At 43.6% G+C, this 19,767-nt stretch overlaps 1 protein-coding gene across 1 annotated transcript in view; it reads left to right on the top strand.

Moving 5' to 3' along the window:
• The window catches only part of AFF3 (ALF transcription elongation factor 3), a 2,012,018-nt gene that overhangs the window by 1,557,081 nt on the left and 435,170 nt on the right, over nt 1-19,767 (top strand). The gene's annotated exons all lie outside the window — the stretch shown is intronic.

Raw genomic sequence — 19,767 nt, 5'->3', positions numbered from 1 at the left:
CAATCACAACAATTGTAGAGCGCACTACGTACCCGTTAGGGTTTCAAGGCGCTGAAAGGAGAGGGGGGGTGGTGCTGCTACTGGTCGAAGAGCCAGGTCTTAAGAAGTCTCCTGAAGGTGAGAAGGTCCTGGGTCTGTTGCAGGAAGGTTGGGAGGGTGTTCCAGGTCTTGGCGGCAAGGTAGGAGAAGCATCTGCCACCGGAGGTCTTGCGCTGGATGCGGGGAACGATGGCGAGGGCGAGGTTGGCAGAGCGGAGTTGGAGGGTGGGGGCGTAGAAGTTGAGTCTGTAGTTCAGGTAGGCTGCTCCGGCGTTGTGGAGTGCTTTGTGAGCGTGGGTGAGGAGCTTGAAGGTGATCCTCTTGTCCACGGGGAGCCAGTGGAGGTCTCTCAGGTGGTGGGAGATGTGGCAGCGGCGGGGTACGTCGAGGATCAGTCGGGCGGAGGCGTTTTGGATGCGTTGGAGGCGTCAGATGTCTTTTTCTGGGATGCCTGTGTAGAGTGCGTTGCTGTAGTCTAGTCTGCTGCTGACGAGGGCCTGGGTCACCGTTCTTCTGGTTTCCGTCAGGATCCATTTGTAGATTCTACGGAGCATGCGGAGGGTGTTGTAGCAGGAGGAGGAAACTGCGTTGACCTGTTTGGACATGGTGAGGGCGGAGTCGAGGACGAAACCCAGGTTGCGTGCGTGGTTGGCTGGCGTTGGCGGGGCTCCCAGCGAAGTGGGCCACCAGGAGTCGTTCCAGGCGGAGGGGGTGCGTCCGAGGATGAGGACCTCCGTCTTGTCGGAGTTCAATTTCAGGCGGCTGTGTCTCATCCACTCGGCGATGGACTTCATTCCCTCGTGGAGGTTGGCTTTGGCGGTGTGTGGGTCTTTGGTGAGGGAGCGGATGATCTGGGTGTCGTCGGCATAAGAGAGAATGTTGAGGTTGTGCTGGCGGGCCAGTTGTGCGAGGGGGGCCATGTAGATGTTGAACAGCGTCGGGCTCAGTGAGGAGCCTTGGGGTACGCCGCAGATGATGTTGGTGGCTTTGGACCGGAAGGGTGGGAGGCGGACTCTCTGGGTTCTGCCGGAGAGGAATGAGGAGATCCAGTTAAGGGCTTTTTCTTGTATTCCGGCTTCGTGGAGGCGTGTTAATAGGGTGCGATGGCAGACCGTGTCGAAGGCTGCGGATAGGTCCAAGAGGATGAGGGCTGATGTTTCGCCGTTGTCCATTTGCTGTCTGATGTCATCTGTGGCGGCGAGGAGTGCTGTCTCGGTGCTGTGGTTGCATCTGAAACCGGACTGGGAGGGGTCCAGGATGGAGTTGTCCTCGAGGTGGTGGGTTAGCTCTTCTCAGTGACCATTGCCGGGAAAGGGAGCAGGAAGATTGGTCGGAAGTTTTTGAGGTCGTTGGGGTCTGCCTTGGGCTTCTTGAGGAGGGCGTGGATTTCGGCGTGCTTCCAGCTTTCCGGGAAAGTTGCGGTTTCGAAGGATAAGTTGATGATCTTTCGAAGTTGGGGGGCGACGGTAGAGTCGGCTTTGTTGTAAACGTAGTGGGGGCATGGGTCCGAAGGGGATCCTGAGTGGATGGAGTTCATGATCCTGCGTGTTTCAGTGTCGTCTACATTGGTCCAGGTGGTCAGGCGGTTGGTGCAGGTGGAGTTTCCGGGGGTGGGGTCTGGCGGAGGCGTGGTGTTGAGGCTGTCATGGATGTCGGTGATCTTTTGATAGAAAAAGGTGGACAGGGCGTCGCAGAGTTCTTGGGATGGTGGGATGTCGTTGATGTTGGCGCTGGGGTTGGAGAGCTCTTTCACGATGCAGAAGAGTTCTTTGCTGTCGTGTGCGTTGTTGTTCAGGCGTTCTGTGAAGTGGGATCGTTTGGCGAGTCTGATTAGCTGGTGGTGCTTGCGGGTGGCCTCCTTGTGGGCTGACAGGCTGTCGGGTGTGTGTTCGAGGAGCCATTTCTTCTTTAGTTTCTGGCAGACTCGTTTGGAGGTTAGGAGTTCGTCAGTGAACCAGGCGACTTTTTTTCTTTCTTGGTTGTTTGTGGACCTCTTGAGTGGTGCGAGGGTGTTGGCGCAGTCGTTGATCCACCGTCATAGGTTGAGTGCGGCGGTATCTGGGTCGGTGGAGTCGGTGGGTGGGTTCTGGGAGAGGGTGCTGGTCAGTTGGTCCTCGGTGACTTTGCTCCAGCGACGGTGTGGTGGTTGTTGGGTGCGGTGGTGCTCTTGAATGTGAAGTGGATGCAGTGGTGGTCGGTCCAGTGAAGTTCGGTGGTGTGGTTAAAGGTGACGTGGTTGCTTGCGGAGAAGATCGGGTCAAGCGTGTGGCCGGCGGTGTGGGTGGGTGTGTTGACCAGTTGTCTGAGGCCGAGGTTGGAGAGGTTGTCAATCAGAGATGCGGTGTTGGCGTCGCTGTTGTTCTCCAAGTGGAAATTGAGGTAATCCGCAATGATATAGCGGCTGGTGCCTGTCCGTTTCCCAATCCCGGTGGAGCATTAACTCCCATAGCTTGATTCATCATAGGTGCTGAATGTGCTGTAGCTGACTGCGGTCCTGTGACCCGAGTGTAATTCGGGATCACCTGTTGCTGAAGATGGGGCAGCAATTGTGGAGTTGGCTCAATCTCTACTAACTTTGATCTCGTGTATACTGGATCAGGCAACACCATCAAACTCGTAGTTGTCTCTAATACTGGGACATCAGGATAGAGCCTCTGAATTGGCGGTGGTTGCAACTGTATCTGCGTGTCTGGTGCTGTGGATACACTAACACCATTCTGTATCGGAGCTGATGTGATAACATTATTTGGCTGTGCTGCGCTTGTGGTTCCCTGATTTTGTGACGGATTTTCAGGACCTGCACTAGTACTCGGTCTGTTGTCATTTATGGCATATGGTGGCGGTCGATCATGTAACAACTGATTTAGAAACTCATCATCATCAGAATCGTCTGCATCTACCCAAGACTTCTGAGTCTCCTTCTGCTTGCTAGAGCCTTTGTCTGTCTTACAAGTGGCCTTTCTTCCCTGTGTTTCGGCTTCTTGAGTTATTGCCGGAAACATCCTAACTCCGTCCATTTTTTCCCTTCTCCACATCCTGGTCTCACTATCCCATCTAGCTTCTGCTAGCTGCTTTCCTCATTCTCCGCTCGAATCTCTGGTGCCTCTGTCGTATGGATAATCCCAAATTGCTAACGCCTAAAACTGAGCCGGAGGGGGCTTTTGCTCATTTAGCGCTTTCCGCAAATTTTCTAGGATCCCTATATTAAATGATCCATTCTCTGGAAACGCCAAACACCCATCTTTCCCTGTTAATTTGCACCAATGCTTTAGCCAAAGACATGGCGCGACTTCCTTCTTTTCCATTACGGCATAAGCCGGAGTATCGTCTGGTGGTGTAGGCTCCCCCACACTCGCGGTAATGTACGTATCTCCTCTCAAAGCACTCTTTAAAGCCTTGAAAAACTTCATTTTTGTGTCTTTTATTTTGTCTAGAATTGAATCAGGAAGTGACTTTAATTCCCAGAACACTCTTCGCCTACCTTCTCAACCAATTGCCTCTCACGGACGGCTGCCAATCCGTGCGAGACCCCTCTCGGCAACTGACCTATCCCAGCGCGGCTCCAATTAAGTCACACTCACACACACTCTGCGGCTGACAAAGTCTTGCAGCATGTCTTCCTCACTCTCTATTCACATAAAAACTAATGCAATATATTGCGAGCACCTTAACAACAAAACCCAAATTTGCCGGTTTACTACAGGAAGGGTAACACAATCGCTTCAGAACTTTACAGAGATTTCACTTGAAGCCTCGGCCGCTATTCTCTCCTTCTCAGATCCTGCACCCGCAAGCAGATTTCGACCCGCAAATCCTACTCTCGACTTGTCAATGGTTCGTTCTAGTGCACTTTAGAACTTGCCAAATCTCCATCGAAGGTTTCACTCACACACTTTGACTCAAACTCGACTCGTCAACCATGCCCGATTGACCTATTAAACCGCACAAATTACAACATAAACCAAGTGTCTCATACACTTATCAATATACTCCGGAGTCTTAGACCATGTCGGGTCCGTACATCAACAACAACCACGTGGACAATTTTTTTTTCCGCCCCACAAAGCGCCACACTCACATGAAGTTTGCCGACTTCCCTACTCTCATACTGCGGAGTACGCCCACTCCTGCTAAAACATTACCTGGCCTAAATTCTCACAAACCTCACAATTCAGCTGCAATATGCATAAGCTGGGCAAGCGCAAATTCTAAGTCACACATATTATCACTAGAACGCAGAGAACATACCCAACTCACTTCGGCAAGCTCCGAGATTCCAGGAAAGTCATTGGGACTTAGGGGCACATCATACCTCCAATTTGCATTATCTAAAAAAAAACAATTCCAAAACGATGGTCCCTCATCCTAGGGCCCCAAAGGGCCTAAACCGTCCTCTGCTACCAGAACTGATAACGCGTCCAAATCTAGATAATTTATTCACTCTGGGACTCGTTTTAGGCCGATGAATCTTTTGACCCTGATTGAAGTCTCCTTAAGGCGAGATAACTAGTCAACATGTCAATCAATAAATCAATAACCTCATCAATATTCACAATAGCAAGTCAATCAAATTAATCAATGACATCAATAAAATTGAAACACACCATGACCTTTCAGTCATGAATAACCACACAGAATTTAGTAAGATTTATTATATTTATTCCCTATTGATTACACTATACTAGCAGGTTTATTAGTCTCAGAACCAGAAAACACATCAACAATGTCATAATATGGCAACTCGAATAAGATTTCAGCAAAGCAAAGATAGTGAACATTAGAACATAGCACAACGCAAACATGGATTAATCTTAGCAGAGTATCATTAGCGCATTATTCAACAAAGCATAGATTCAGTCATTTGTCTATTTGCGTCCGTGTAGTGATCCCCTCAACTAACCTCGAATCCGCATTAGCATGTTGGGCTTCATGCAAAACAATTTAGCAACACCAATTTAGAAAACATCAATCTATGGTCTCTATCAAAAGAAGCAGTTGGTAACTAGAAAGGAAAGGCAAACAGACAATTAAAATGTCATCATCATATAGTTACCCTCCGCAATGAGTCAGCATACAGAGTCAATCTTCGTCCTCAGGACATCAGTTGATTCGCCATCAGCCAGGAAACACAGCAAAGTTCAGCAAGACGGGTAACAAGGGGAATTTCCCTCTTAAGGAGGAAAAGTATAGAACGGGCTAGGCAAAGGTGAAGATGGATTGAAGAGTGAAACAGCAAAGTCTTTAAGCAGAGTAACAAAGTGGCTGGGTGATAGCTAAAAGGCACGTAATGGTCAAGGCAAAAGGAACGGCATATACAGTAAGGGCTGATTTCTCCTCGGGTGATGCGGTTATATTAAAATTGTCGAACAAGTCTCTAATTTCCAATTGGTCAAGTTTTGGTGCATCATTATCTCCAACCAATAGTCCATCAGTCACCTCATTATGATTGTCACCCCATAACAGTTCTCACATAGTTTATTGGTTCCTGGGTTTGACGCCTCCAACGGGTAGAATGCCAGGTGAGGAATAAGTGACATTTGTTACTCAAGTCAGTAGTCCCATTGTCTTCCCTAGTCTAAATGACCTTGTACCTGTTGCGAATTACACTGTTGCACTCCACAAGAATGTCTCCTTGAGCAAGTCGGGTTCTCATGAGAAGATTTACTACGGTTACACACACATCTCTAACTTCTGGAAAAGTACGGCTTCATGTCCTTCAGCAAGTCAGCACATTGCACGTTAGAAAAACACAGTCAATATGAACCCGGGCAGCTAGGCCCCGACTCATGCTAACTAAGGTCTAGTGATTAATTAGCAAAACCTTAACATATAACTTTTAATACTAATACAGAATCATACATTAGTACATTAATATTTCATTATTAGTCAATTTCATTAATCATCGAATACAATGGTGGCCACTCCCCGTGGGCACATTTCAAACACACGTTTAGCAAAAACACATTAATACATTTTCTATGCGATTTCACTAAGCATTATATTGCAAGCTTCTCATGTTAATTATTAGATTTTAATCACACTCCATCAGACCCCAGCAGGCCACCTTCCTTGTGATAGAATTAAATCATAGTGGGTCTCAGTTTGTGACCTACATGATTAATATTCATGAACTAGGACTAATTGCGACCCACTGAGATTCAGTATTTTGTGAGCTCACCTATCAGTACATAGGTCGGTTTCAAAAATACTGTTGGATTTGCTAAAAGTCGGTGTGCAAATTGCAATCACATTTCACAAATCTAGTGTACGTACATCTGGCCCTTGACTTGTAGCAATGCCACTAAACCCACTGTCCTCATTTCACAAAGCCCTTTTCAGTGAGCAGGTGGGATATACCCCTGTTGCTGGTGTGATTTATTCCTACACAACCTCAGAGAAGGTGAACAAGGGAGTAACGCCGATATCTGCAGTAGGTGATCAAATATGCCTTTCTTATCACTCTTGAAAGCAGGTGCCATGCACTGCTGTGCATAGTTTATCACGTGTGCAGGATTGGGGGTTTCAGAAAACCTATATGTGATGCTATGTTTCCATAGATCTGCTGCTCAAAATTGTAAAGGAGACACACAAAACGCTATATATAAATAAAGATAACATGTTTCAGTAAAAATAGTTATCGAGCTTCTCAAATAGCATTTACATTGTCATAAAGAGCCAGTTTGCACAATCAAGAGCCAGGTTCTTCTGATCCATACAAAAGTGCAAAGTTTTTTAACACAGTTTTGTAGTGTTCAGATGTTCACTTTAACAGATGGTGCCCGTGAGAACCTGGCAGATCGCCACCATATTTTGTTATAGGGCAGCAAAGTGCAGCAGAAGTACTGAACGTTTCTTAAAATTATTGCTTTTGAACATTGCACTGAATTATATTGATGTTTGAGTTCCAATAAAATCACTCTTACATTTTCTAAGTTCTGTAACCATCACCCTGAGTACAATAGACATGTAATTATACTTCTAAACAATGAATACTATCCTAGGTCTTCACAAAGCTCTCCAATCAAGACTGGCAACATGCATGTTGTGACTGTGAGTGGTTTCCCAGACACATCAAAGATGGACTTCCTGCATTAAGTGAGACCCCCAAGCAGCAGGAGGCATCGTCTGTTTCCATACCTGCCAACCACCGTGTGAGACTTGATATTGGCTCCCCTCGCACGGTCACTCGTTGAGGAGCCAATATCACACGGTAGCAAGGAAAACAAGCTGAAAACCAGGTAAACAGTGGTTTCAGCTTGTTTTCAGAGGCTTTTAATTGCCGATGTCCATTAACGGGTGTGAAAACACCCTAGGACACCGGCAGCAGCCTCAGCAAGCTTTTGTTTATTTTTTAGGGGGGGGAGGGGGGCTGGGGTGGGGACAAAAGTGCCTTATTGGTGCTTCTTGGCACGAGGCCATGCCCCCTCCATGGACCTGCTCCCTTCTCACACTGTGAGGTTTTTGGTGAAGTTGGCAGGTTTGTGTTTCTGTTTGGGGACATTTGCAGGCCAGTCAAATGTTAGGCAGATCACATCAGCACACAACCAGCAATGCAATGCTTCATTTTTGCCTGCTGGACATAGAGACAACAAAGGTTACATTAATTTACAGAACTAGGGTCCTGATAACCTTTTTTTGTATACAACATTTCCCACAGAAAAGGAAGATCATTGGAGGAGGCCTTGGTAGGAGTGGATGTGATAGCAATATTGAAGACTCCAGGAGGAAAGGATGGATGGAGTGGCAGAGAACTCTGTGGCAGAAAGGGAAACCTGCAGTCCTGTGCACCTGGATGGTGACTAGACAGGGGAGCAGACATGGAGACCACTGGTGTCCCCACAATAGGGCACAAGTGCGACAGGACAAGGATGACAATGCAGGCATGGATGAGGTCCTAAGGACATCAAAAATCATAAGGGGGGACTGGTAGGGATGTCTTGTGTACCAAATGAATGAATTAATTTATTGATTCAGTTACCTAAAATTGATTCAACAGAGACAGTTAGACAAAGTAAAATTCATAAAACAAATTAAAAATAAAAGTTAAAATTACAAGTAAAACCCCGATCAGCCTATGAGTTGTCTGAGTGTGATCAATGTTAATAGATAGCTCCTTTATCTGCTGTGAGCAGAGGCTGTGCACCTGAATTGATTGTGTTAAATATTTCATTTATAAACTTTCCAAAGCGGGCTAGATTCGTGGGAGTAGTAATCCTCAAACAATGATCTAAAGTTTCTCTGCATGTTAGAGTACCATACTGTAAAAATATTGGTATCAATAAAGTGCTAATAAGAATTCTGTACAGCATAGGAGGTGCATTGTAAGTGCACCATTGATTCTTTCTTATAGTCTCAAACTCTTCTTTAATTATCACAGCTGCTGATTTCCAGTTGCCTCTCAGCTCATTTATTGGAAGAACATTAAGTTGAGCGTGCAGGATACTTAACCTACACTCCCTGCTTAGAGCCTCTTTCAAGTAAGGTTGCATTCTTGGGCCATCGTATGATTTAGCGAGTGAGGAAGCACAGACAGCTGATTCTATTTTGTCTAGGTCCGCCTATTGAGGTAGCACAATGGTTTGATTTTTTTTTAAATGGCATTTATTCCGGCACATGGAACCAGAGATGTATTCATCGCTTCCAGGTTCACTTTCAGATCCCTTGAAGGAACATATAAATAGAGATCCCACGGATTATCTTTCTTTTAAAAAATCTAAAAAACTTCTTCAGAGGAGTTTTTAAGGCTCCAGTTTCAGCACAACGAATAGAATTAAAATATTTAGGGGAAGAGGCCTTGCATTCGAGATCCTGAACTGTTAGACCAAACTGATGTCGTAAGAGGTATGGTTGAGTGTATCTTGGCAGATTACAAATTCTTCTGTGCGCTTTATACTGAAGATTGTCCAAAGCTGACAACAGTTTCCCCGGGGAAGCTAGATGCCAGTATGAAATCGGAGGCAGTAATTTTGCTTTGATTGTTCTTATTATGGATTCTGCCGATGGGCTATCTAGGTGCCTGTGTAGCTCACATAACGCAAATGTTAAAGCTGTGGCTTTGCCTGTGAGGTGTTTCAAATGTAGATTTGGTTTACTATTCTCTGGGAACCAATCACCTAAGTAATTATAGTTTAATGATTTTGTGATTTTAAGACTGACAAATCTCCAGCTGTATGTTTAATTGTGTCTGAATTCCCCAAAGACCATCACCTTCCTCTTTGCCTCGTTTGCTTCCAGCTTATTATCTAAGTTATAGTTATTTAATTTGTTCAGTGCTCAATGCATACCATTTTTTGTGTAATCCAGGATAATGAAATAGTCAGTGTACTGGATAATGTGGGGCCCTATCCTTGGGGAAATTGTGTTTTTCGTTGTCAGTGCAAGGCCCAAGTCAGCAGAATACAAGTTAAATAACAATGGGTCCAGTAAAACCCCTTGACTGAGGCCTCGACTTGTTGATGTTTGGCACATGGCTGTGTTTTCTGCCTCCAACTTGCAGTGGGCCCAAGTACCTGAGTAAAAAGAAATAATAGCTTTGAGTAAGGAGCTGGATATACCCCAGTTTCCCACTTTTGCCCAGAGCTTGTTCCTGGCCGCCCTATCGAAAGCTGCTGCCTAGTCAATGAAGAATGTAAACAGTGGTGGACTGAAACGTTGAAACAAAAGATGGGCGAGGTAGACCAGTGCAACAATGTTGTCAGTGATTCACAAGTTTTGCCGGAAACCTGTTTGATAGAACAATATCAGGGTCTCTCTCAGTGTCCGCTCCTATAGTTTGCGCAATAAACCTTTCGTGTATCCTTTTGCCTTGATGTCTAAAAAGGCAATTAGGTAATAATTTACGTAGTCACACCTTGCTGCCCTTTTTATAAATTGGATGTAGGATAGAACCCCTTATTCTACCCTAATCACTCTTGTGCACCATCTCCATTTACTGACAGCAGATGCAACAAAAATAGACCCACAATGAAGGTGAATGGGGAAATAAAGAATGAATCCCAGAGTACTGAATCCGCAGTGCAGTATTGAAATGGAAAGACAGAGAAGAGTTTCCATAAACTTTGAAGGGAAGTAATCATTGGCTATAGTACAACCTCTTGGAAAAGTACCGAAGAAAGTAGTGCAAGGCAACCAGAAAAAGGAAGCCAGGAGATGCTCAGTGACCCCCTCATATGCGCATCATACCATCAGAAACAAGGTGTGGAAAAGTCCATTGAGGTTGAAAGGTTAAAAGGAAAAAGAGGGAAGTGGAATTGGCACGCAAAATACCCCCAGAATTAATTATGCAGACAGTATTTGCATGCATTAGCATATTGAAGCTATACCCATTGTCTATGCCCAATGATGGCTATTTCTTACATTTATCCACAACTGTCAGCAATGGAATATTCTCAACCAGAATAGAAGCAAGATGTAATTGTTGGTGTTTGAAGACATAAAAATGTGGAGCCCATATTTCTAGTCTGAGGCGCTGGGCCAGTTTCAGGGGCTGGCTTAGTTGACATAAACTTGGCTTTCAGTTGTACAAGCACTCAGCTGCACCACACAAGTTAGAGCAGTGATGACATCGTGTTGCTACCACTTCTTGATACTGTAAAAAGCTTTACATTCAATGTCTAACAGAATATGTAATAAAAAGCAACAATGATGCAACAACCAACTCACCGGAATTGACTATTGTAATGGCCTTTATTGCGACCTACCACATTATCTGAAAACACAGGTATATTGGTTTCAAAATGAGGAGTTCCCTTTAGTACTTTGATTTATGTCAGTGGCCCTGCCCTTATCTCATGCAATTTTCAACATTAATTTCCTTAGTACCTTTTTCACTCTTCGTATGGGAGGCCAGGCCTTAGCAGCTCAGGGAGCTTCCTTACTGAACTCTGTACTACTGTAGATCCATTAAGGGGCCATTCAAGTTACCTCTCTTTAAGCAGCTGAAAGTTTGACTTGTTCCTATGTTACCTATTTGTTTGAACTGAATAATTTCCAGAGTCTTCGGGTCCAGTGAATAATTGTATTCTTCTACCTAGGTTGGTTATAGCTCCATTGTAAAGTAAGCGGCATGAGTCTGGTGAGACAGTCAAGTGCTGTTAAAGACAAAGAAAGAACAACATCTTAAAATGTTACGCTGGTCTTTTTTGTTTTCCATCATTCTATTTCCGCTACAAGCACTTGATTAAAAAAGAAACCTAACCTAATAGGATTGTATAAATTATGCCTAAAATAGAGACAAAATACCATAATTATTAGACGATGCAAACAAAGAAAGGAAACATAGGGTGCAGGGCAGCCTGAGGTTTGCCTCCTCAAGAAATGCAGGCAAATGAGAAGTCACCACAATACCCAGTGGTGCAATTAGCCAGAACCTCTCACCTAGAGCAAATCGACAGGATCATTGCTCTATCGCCTTATTTTGGATTCAGAATTATTTTAGCTTGCTGTGTATAATACAATATTGTGATTGTACCAGTCTGCGTGGGTACAGCCGCGGCCCGTCCTTTAGGGCGGAGGTGCCACGCACCCACCACCTTTTGCCCCTCATGAGGAGTGCCTGTCAGGCTGAGCAAAGGTCACTCTTCATGTTCAGCTCAGGCAGCCAGGAGCGAGACATGCGCAATTTGCGCAGACTCCTGGCTGCCTGAGCTGAAAATTGCTGGGCTGAAGAGGTCACAGCTCCTATGGGCATGACCTCCTCGGATCAGCAAAGCTGCCTCGAGGCCCTCCCCCTCGGTGACGAGGGGAAGCGTTACCCATTGACTCTTACCTGGGTGCTTCAGGTTTAAGCCCTGAAGCTCCCAGGGCGAGTGTCAATCTGTGACACCTTGTCACAGAGTGGGGTGGGGTCAGAAGTCTCACTGACCCCCATCCCACTCTGTGACGAAGTTGGGACTGCTGCCTTCCCTCTCTGGCTGACCTAAGGTGAGCCAGAGAGGGAAGGTAGCAGTCCCAACCCTCTTGGGACCTCCGAGCTGAAGGTAAGTGTGTGTGTGTTTTTTAAGTGAATGTTTGATGCATGTGTGTATGTTTGAATGTTCATGAGTGTTGTGAATGGATGTGCGTGTGTGAATGAATGAGTGTGCTTCCCACTCCCTCCTAAAATTGACGGCCGCCACTGCATGTGTATATGGATAATGTTATTCAACCATCCCTACTTTTGAATTGTAACAGGAATGCAAGAATGTGCAGATCATACACAGAATATTGGCACATAACACTGACTCAGACATCTCTGCACAGCTCTCTGCACAACGGTGCCCTCAGTGCAATCACCTTTTCATGGTGGTGCTAATAATTTCACGGGCTCTTAGATTTAGACAACTTAGGGCCTGATTTAGAGTTACGGACATCGTAATACGGCGAACAGGATATCCGTTGCATTTGTGATGGGGTAACCCATCCGCCAAACTCCAAATCAGGCCCTTAGTGTTTTTGGGTATTTGATAAAGCCAGATCTATGGCTTGGGACCTCAAAATCTGAGAAGGCTTTGGTATAGCTAACACTTACATTGACAGAGGTTTCTACCCACACATTCATTACCACACACCACAAGTAAACTTACAGCAGTGGAGCTAAGCTACTCAGGAAGCCTGCAACACCATGCCTTGTTGAAGACCTGACCAGAAAACAGAGAAAGGTCGAAACGTAGTTTATTCCAGAGAAGTTAATGTCAGTGGTCCAGAGCATCACCTGTAAAGGAATTGCCATTGGCTCGAGAATACAGTGAACAGTCTGAGCAAAGAATTATCACAAGCATGCAGGTAACTCGTCAACATGAAATAGTACACGTGCTACAATGACAAATAGCATAGCCATTGAGCAAGCAAATCAATGCGTCAAATCGGGGAATGGGCCTTGTTAGAGATGAGTGAAACATCTGACAAGTATTGAAACAGAAATCATGTTGGAAGTGATCAGGAAGCACTCTGTGGAAGTCGAAATCAGGCCTGTAGCTGATATCCATCACACATTGAAAGAAGGTGGCACAGACAGATCTACAAAGGAGAGACAGCCTGAGGTGGAGATAATGTGATGTGAACCTTGTGACAAACGAGCATTTCTGCCATGAGAAATTTGGTCTCAAAATCCCTGGGCACACAGACTTATTTTTCATCATCAGAGTAATAGAGAGAACGGCAGAAGATAGATATGAAAACAACGATCAAGGGATTAAAAAGAACCTGCAAAAATAATATGAAGAGACAGGGCTTGTAGGGTGGTAGAAGAAAAGGGCGTGAGGTGCAAACAAGACTAGGTAGCCTTGGTATTCGACAACTGAAGCATTTAGCACTGCCAGTGGGGTGCTGGTAAGAAAAACGCTGTGCCCCTGTGCCATTATTTTTGACAAATTAAGCACTGCTGCTTTACAATGCTAATCAAATATTTTTTTTTTGCATATTTAGAAAAAAATTGGCAATACCCTTAATTTTAGAAAAGTGTCCCTCATCTAAAGTACTTTAGAACAAAGGTATAAACAGTCTGAGCAAAGACACCCACAAAGGCATCAAGTGGACTTAAACACAGCAAGCTACACACAAGCCTTACTTTTTTGTCCACATCATGGAAAATTATATTGTATGAAGGTATTGCAGATTTATAGGCCATAACTACTGCTAAGTAGCTTTGATGGGAGTGGCTTAGGTGGGTAAGTGCCAGGATTTTCCTTGCTTAGTCAGTGCTTAATTTGGAAATTAATGAGTTCAGGTGCCCAAAACTCTGCTCAGAAGCACGCTGCAGGTTCCTGCTTTCTCCCTTTGTGAAGTTTTTACCGTCTTTACCTTCCTCTGTCTTTCTGCTTTTTGTGATTTTCCCTCTTGTCTCCCCAAACGTCTTAAGCAGAAACGTAAGTGGCAGTCCTCAAAAATTAGTGCTGGTGGCCCCAAATAGTAGTTCGAATTAAGCACTAGGTTTAATCCACCCTATAAAATCAATGATCTGATGTAAAACTGTCTCATAATGGGTTACTATTTCTACTGAACTCATCAGAGGTTGCTCGAGCCCAAAGTTCTCCAAATTCACATCTACTAATTAACCTTTTAAGAAACGTTGACACTTTTCCTCGTGTATTGGAAGACATCTCCTGATATACGAATGAGCAGGTTGACTCATTCATTAGTTCTGTGATGAGCTCTAAAACCCACATGGACACAACCCGTGACCTTTCAGGTGGTTAACATGTCCTCCAATTCATTCAGCAAACTCTTTGCAAAAACCTTGCCCTGGCTATCATGCATAGTGATGAGCCCATCATTTTTCACCACTCTTCTGGGAGCATTTTTTAAGGAAGGAAATTAGAACAGATCCTGACCTCGAACTAGGAGGAGGTGTTGCAACCTTGTAAAGGATAGTTGAAACAGAAAAATCACAGATAATCACAAGATCCATATTATGCTGAGTGAAAAGCTTGACCTGTCAGAAAAGGAATCAAAGTGCATATAGACACGTTCAGTGACACAAAAATGCTTCTGTAAAACTGTTGCAGCAAAGTGGCTCCTTAAAGCTTTGGCAAAAATTGTAAACCCATAAGGCATGTTACTAAAGCACCATTGTACTGCTATATTTGTACTCAACCATTGAACGTATTGTAGTAAGCTAGGTAGCACAGATTTTTGTGCATGGTTCAGTTTAATTGCTATAATGGAATGAGAATGCTGGAATTAGAAATAGAACTTTCTAGATGAGAACCAAACCCTTTTTCTCAAAGTAGCTAGAGAGCACTAAAGAAAGACCACCAAGCACAGATTCTGATGGTGTACACCCTGAATATTGAATCCAGAATATCGAGGCATGCAAATATCTAGAACAAAATATAGAATCCAATATATCGTATATATAAATATAGTAAGAATGGATTTTCTATAACTAACTCCGCATATATGTACCTTAGTGATGTACATATCTTCAAGGTATATAGATGGGAATTTAGGAATAGTAAGTCTATGCTTGCCTGTATTCACTTACCTTTCCATATTTTGCCCCTTGACATTCTGTTCACAATATTCTTGTATGTCGCTGTTCTTGGGCTCCATCTTGGGTAGAACAGTCGGTTCCGACTAGTAGGCCATTACAGTGTTTTAGTTGCTTTTGAAAAACTCGTTTTGTCATGTAACATGAGACATTCTGTCGCTCCTAAATTGCCAAGTTACCTTTAGTGCAACTGTTATAGACTGTGGTAGTGGTAGCCAAAGTTATGTAATCAGCCTTGGCACTGGTTAATGTTTAAGATTATGTGACAGCTGTGTATGTAACAGCTACTAAGATACTGAAAATGCAGACTTGAAAAGTAAATTAATTTCCTCACTTTCTAAGAAGCAGGAGGAGCGTGAGTTCTTGTGCTGATCTGTAATGGTAACAAAAAAGCGTGCCTTTGTCTTGGCCAAAATAAACTGATGAAAAATGTGGGTATATTTCATACTGTGCTGCCATTGGAAATGTAACATAAGCAAGCATTTACAAAGTCATCAGGTCTGCTTATCTTGTGCTGTCGCTACGGATAGCTCAAACCGTCTGTCACAGGCACATTGTAACCACTGCCTTAACATGGTTTAAAGTGGGCTTTGATAGCTTGCCTTCCTAATCTTATGTTTGTCCCACCCATTAAGAACTTGGGTTTCAGCATCATTTTTTGATTTCTACAGAATATCCATCAACTGCTGTCATGAGGGAACTTTTTTGTCGCATTTTTGATTGAGCACTCCAGGGGAGTGCATGATCTGCTACTCCCTCTCACCCTCTTCCCATGTCTCTCTGTCTTTCTCTCACTCATGAGCTCGTGCCTTTCTCCTTGCTTCTCCACCTCTTTCCCTCTACACCCTCAGGCCTCCCACTCAATTGACAGTTTATTCCACACAGAGCAGTGCTACAGCTCAGTCTCGTTCTCTCTCTCACACACACACACACACACACACACAAAGGACACATACACTCACCAATTCAAAAACAGATCACCCACATAACCAGGGGAACATGGAAGCAACACAGTGATGCATATGGAGACTGCGGGAAGGGAGCCACCCACGCAGGCTGGTCTTCAGCTTCCTCTGATGCTGGGAATGGGCTCTCATCTGGTTAGGTGGTTTTATAGGATGCTGAACGTACTGGCCAAGAAACTGCTGGATGCCCTCCGGGTCCATTGGAAGGCTGGCTTGGTCCAGGACCTTTCGGATGCTGACTGGTGGAGGGTGCTTGCTTACCCCCAGAAAGTCTCTTGCAACTTGTAAATTAAATACATACAATACAATTACACATACAGGACTTACCTCACCCCCCAAAGGATTTAGACTATCTATGGCAGGGATGCTAGGAGATGCCCTCCCACTGTGACACTAGACTCTGACTTTTGCCACATGAATTGGGTATGCCCCGGGCTCACTAGGGTTTGGAATTAGGTCATCTCAAGACTTCTATTACACGCAAAGGAGTTCTGGGAGTGTATCAACCCCATACAATCTCCCTTGTACACGAAACAATACCACAACGTGTATGGGGAATGCTAAGAACTGGCTCCTCTGGCCCGTTTCACAGGTAAGTAGATCACCAACTTTGGTGATCTAATCGTTGGCATGGAATGTGGTAGTGAGGGCTGAGTGTTCAGAGAATGGTGGGGGAGTTCCTCTTATGGACTAGGTGGTCTCACACACATTATAGTGTCATGCTTCATCCTTTGACCACCTACCCCCACCCAGGTAAGATGATATCACCTGGGCGGACTCAACCTCGTTGTTAAAAGAACTCTGAGGGAGTGCTGACATTTTATCTTTCTAGATAAAGCGGGGATCCAGTTGAAGGGGAGTAATTACTAAAGTTACCTCACAAATCACCTGTATCATTTAATCCTTTAATAACGGCGTTGATGTGCTTATCAAAATGGCAATAAAACGTGTTAAAAAAACACTTGATGGATATATAGGCAACACCTAAATAGACAATCATGCGGATAATCGCAATTCAGATATACACACACAAGCCCCCCAACTTGCATGATTTGGGGAATAGAAGCCTGGATGTTCTGCTTTTGATTTTGCCCAGTCTTGATCCACACAGGACAACTTAATACCCAACTCCGAATGGACGTAATTGCACAAAAAAATCAGGGGTGGTGAAGATGACAACTTGCACCCTTTGACTAACAATAACATAGCGGCGTTTAACTACAGTCCCACACTTAACCCATCAACAGGCTTTGATTTGTGGGATGTGGATGGACAAGGAATAAAACCTACAGAAAGTGAAAAGGGCTTCCTTTCTATTCATGCCACTGCCTTAATAAGCCCAGTGATCACTGGTAGCAAGGACAGTGCCAGGTGTTCCAAAGGGCAAACTAGGAAGAAGGTGCTACCCTGGCTACACCAATTACACATCTATGTACTAAAGTACTCTCAAATAAAGAGCGCCAAATTTACGAATACTTAATACTTTACTAGGAACAATTTTATTAGAACATTAAGAAATAAAGCTAGAGTTGTATCTGAAAAACAATCTATACTTATACATGTATTTCTTTAACATATTTATATAGCATGGACATAGGCACGCAGCAAATGGAACATTGAAAGAGTTAGTGGATTGGAATTGTTGGTATTAAGCAGCTAGTAATTCATGGGGAAATAATATAGTGCATGCGTTTACTCCTTCGTTTTATTTGAACTCTATTACAGGAAACAGCAGCAGCACTCCAGTCTTTAAGCCCAAGGAGTGGGCTAGAATGGAGTTACCACACGAAAAATAATTTTCCAACTTGCCCTACACCTTGCGTACCAAGGCCATGAACAAAATAGCTAACATAAGTGAAATCATAATCCCCTTTAAAAATAAGGTTAAACATCAAATTCAAGAAGATACTACTTGAAAGGTTTAAAGTATTTTAAATTATTCCCTCCTCTGTTAAGTAAACGGATGTAGAATTACCATGTGAACAATAAGAAAAATGCTTATTAAAGTATGAGCTCCTCCACTTTACAGAATAACAAAGTATGAACACATGATTTTAGTTTGAAAAATGTGGAAACCCAAGGCTAACATGATGTGTTCATTATGTGGGGGTAAGTGCAAATGCAGTTTATTGAAATGACATAGAAAGACATCTGATACAGCAGAATTAAATGGGGGCTGTTGTTTTCCCTCAGTGGACAGTGTTAGCTACAAAACAAAATGTCAACCGTAGCAACACAGGTACTGTAGTTACCCACACAAGCGGCACTAGTGGTAGATGGCTTCAATTATACAACACTGTGACCTTAAGTATTGGAAGGAGAAATACAAAACGAAATGTAGCTTATGAAATGGCACACACCCATACAACAGTAAAAGTATATGAGCAGTGTCACAGGCATTTGTCACGATAAGGGCCAGAGAATGAGAGGCCTAAGTCTTTATGCATAAGCCGACATACCAGGATTAAAGAAAATGCCAGCCTACAAAAAACAGAAAGAAGGGGAGTTAACTCAGTAGGACCATTTAATTCAGCAGATGTAAGTGGGCAAAGTGATAGGATTGATAATTGGCTCCAGGGGGACAAACAGTAGTAACTAGAACCTAGAGGCTTTCTATATTGTATTGTGTCAGGACCCACATCTAATACGAGGTCATTTTACTACCAGGAGTTAATGATGCCCCTGATATAGGTAACTCTAAGGGTTGCGAGTTAACGGGTACAACTTCAGTGCACTTGGAATCAGGCCCCTACTAGCCATGGTTTAAACAAGAGACCAAATAATTATATATAGTTCAACATATAAACTATAAGTTTGCAAAGATCTCCACATAAGGCAGTTATGTAATATACTGTGTTGTTGCACCCTGTTATGCCTTAAATAAGTTGCATCATATACACAAAGTGTGATGGGAGGATTCCTTGCAAATAGTCCAATCCGGTGGTTCTAAACCTTTTTGCTTCTGTGGACCCACACTTATTCATTACTGGAATCCAGGGACTCCCAGTAAATCATTATCAGACTCCAGGGACCCCCACGCAGTCATTACTGGAATCAAGGAACATTGGCTTAAACAATTCTGATGATATAAACCTCAAGACAATACCATCTTAATTTTTAGCCTCCAATTTCAAATTCCTTCTCATTTATGGAACATTTCAACAATTTTAGTTTTTAATTTTGCTTCTTTATTTACATACCCTTTACTAATCTGATTTAATTTTCTAAGCAGTCGCGTACACCTAAAAAGGCATCCCAGACGCCCAGGTGTTACACACCACAAGTTAAGAACTGTTGATCTAAACCACTGGCTATCACACTGAGTAGTATTCCGACCCATCTCTTTTTTGCAAGCTGTGCCACTCTAGATAGTGGCCCACCTTGTGCAAATCAGTTCTGACCCTCCTCCTCCTGCGAACAGTCCATCTTGAACTGTCAAGTAAGCCCCCTTCATAGAGAAACAAAGCAACCCCAGACCAGTTTCAGCCTTGCTACAGACCCATGTCTTGTAGTCATAGTAAAATCAATACATGTACACTTATACAACACTTTACCATAGACAACTGCAAATGCCATCACATTTAAAAATAATTATAAACCATTGAATGGATTTAGGCCTATTTTCAATTTTAATAATAGATTTCACATTGCTTGATTCGGTAAATATATTAGATGGGGACAAACTGATAACTCTCTTCCACCGATCATGCAATTATTTCTTTGATTATTTTGAAAAAGTATCTATACTTAAATCCTTAAGATTCAAATATCGATCATTCCCAGGCAATTGGGTAA

Source organism: Pleurodeles waltl, chromosome 8, assembly GCF_031143425.1.
Source record: "Pleurodeles waltl isolate 20211129_DDA chromosome 8, aPleWal1.hap1.20221129, whole genome shotgun sequence".
In the NCBI taxonomy this organism is placed as follows: Eukaryota; Metazoa; Chordata; class Amphibia; order Caudata; family Salamandridae; genus Pleurodeles; species Pleurodeles waltl.
The sequence above is the reverse complement of the archived record's forward strand: the minus strand, read 5'-3'. Positions and strand labels throughout refer to the sequence as shown.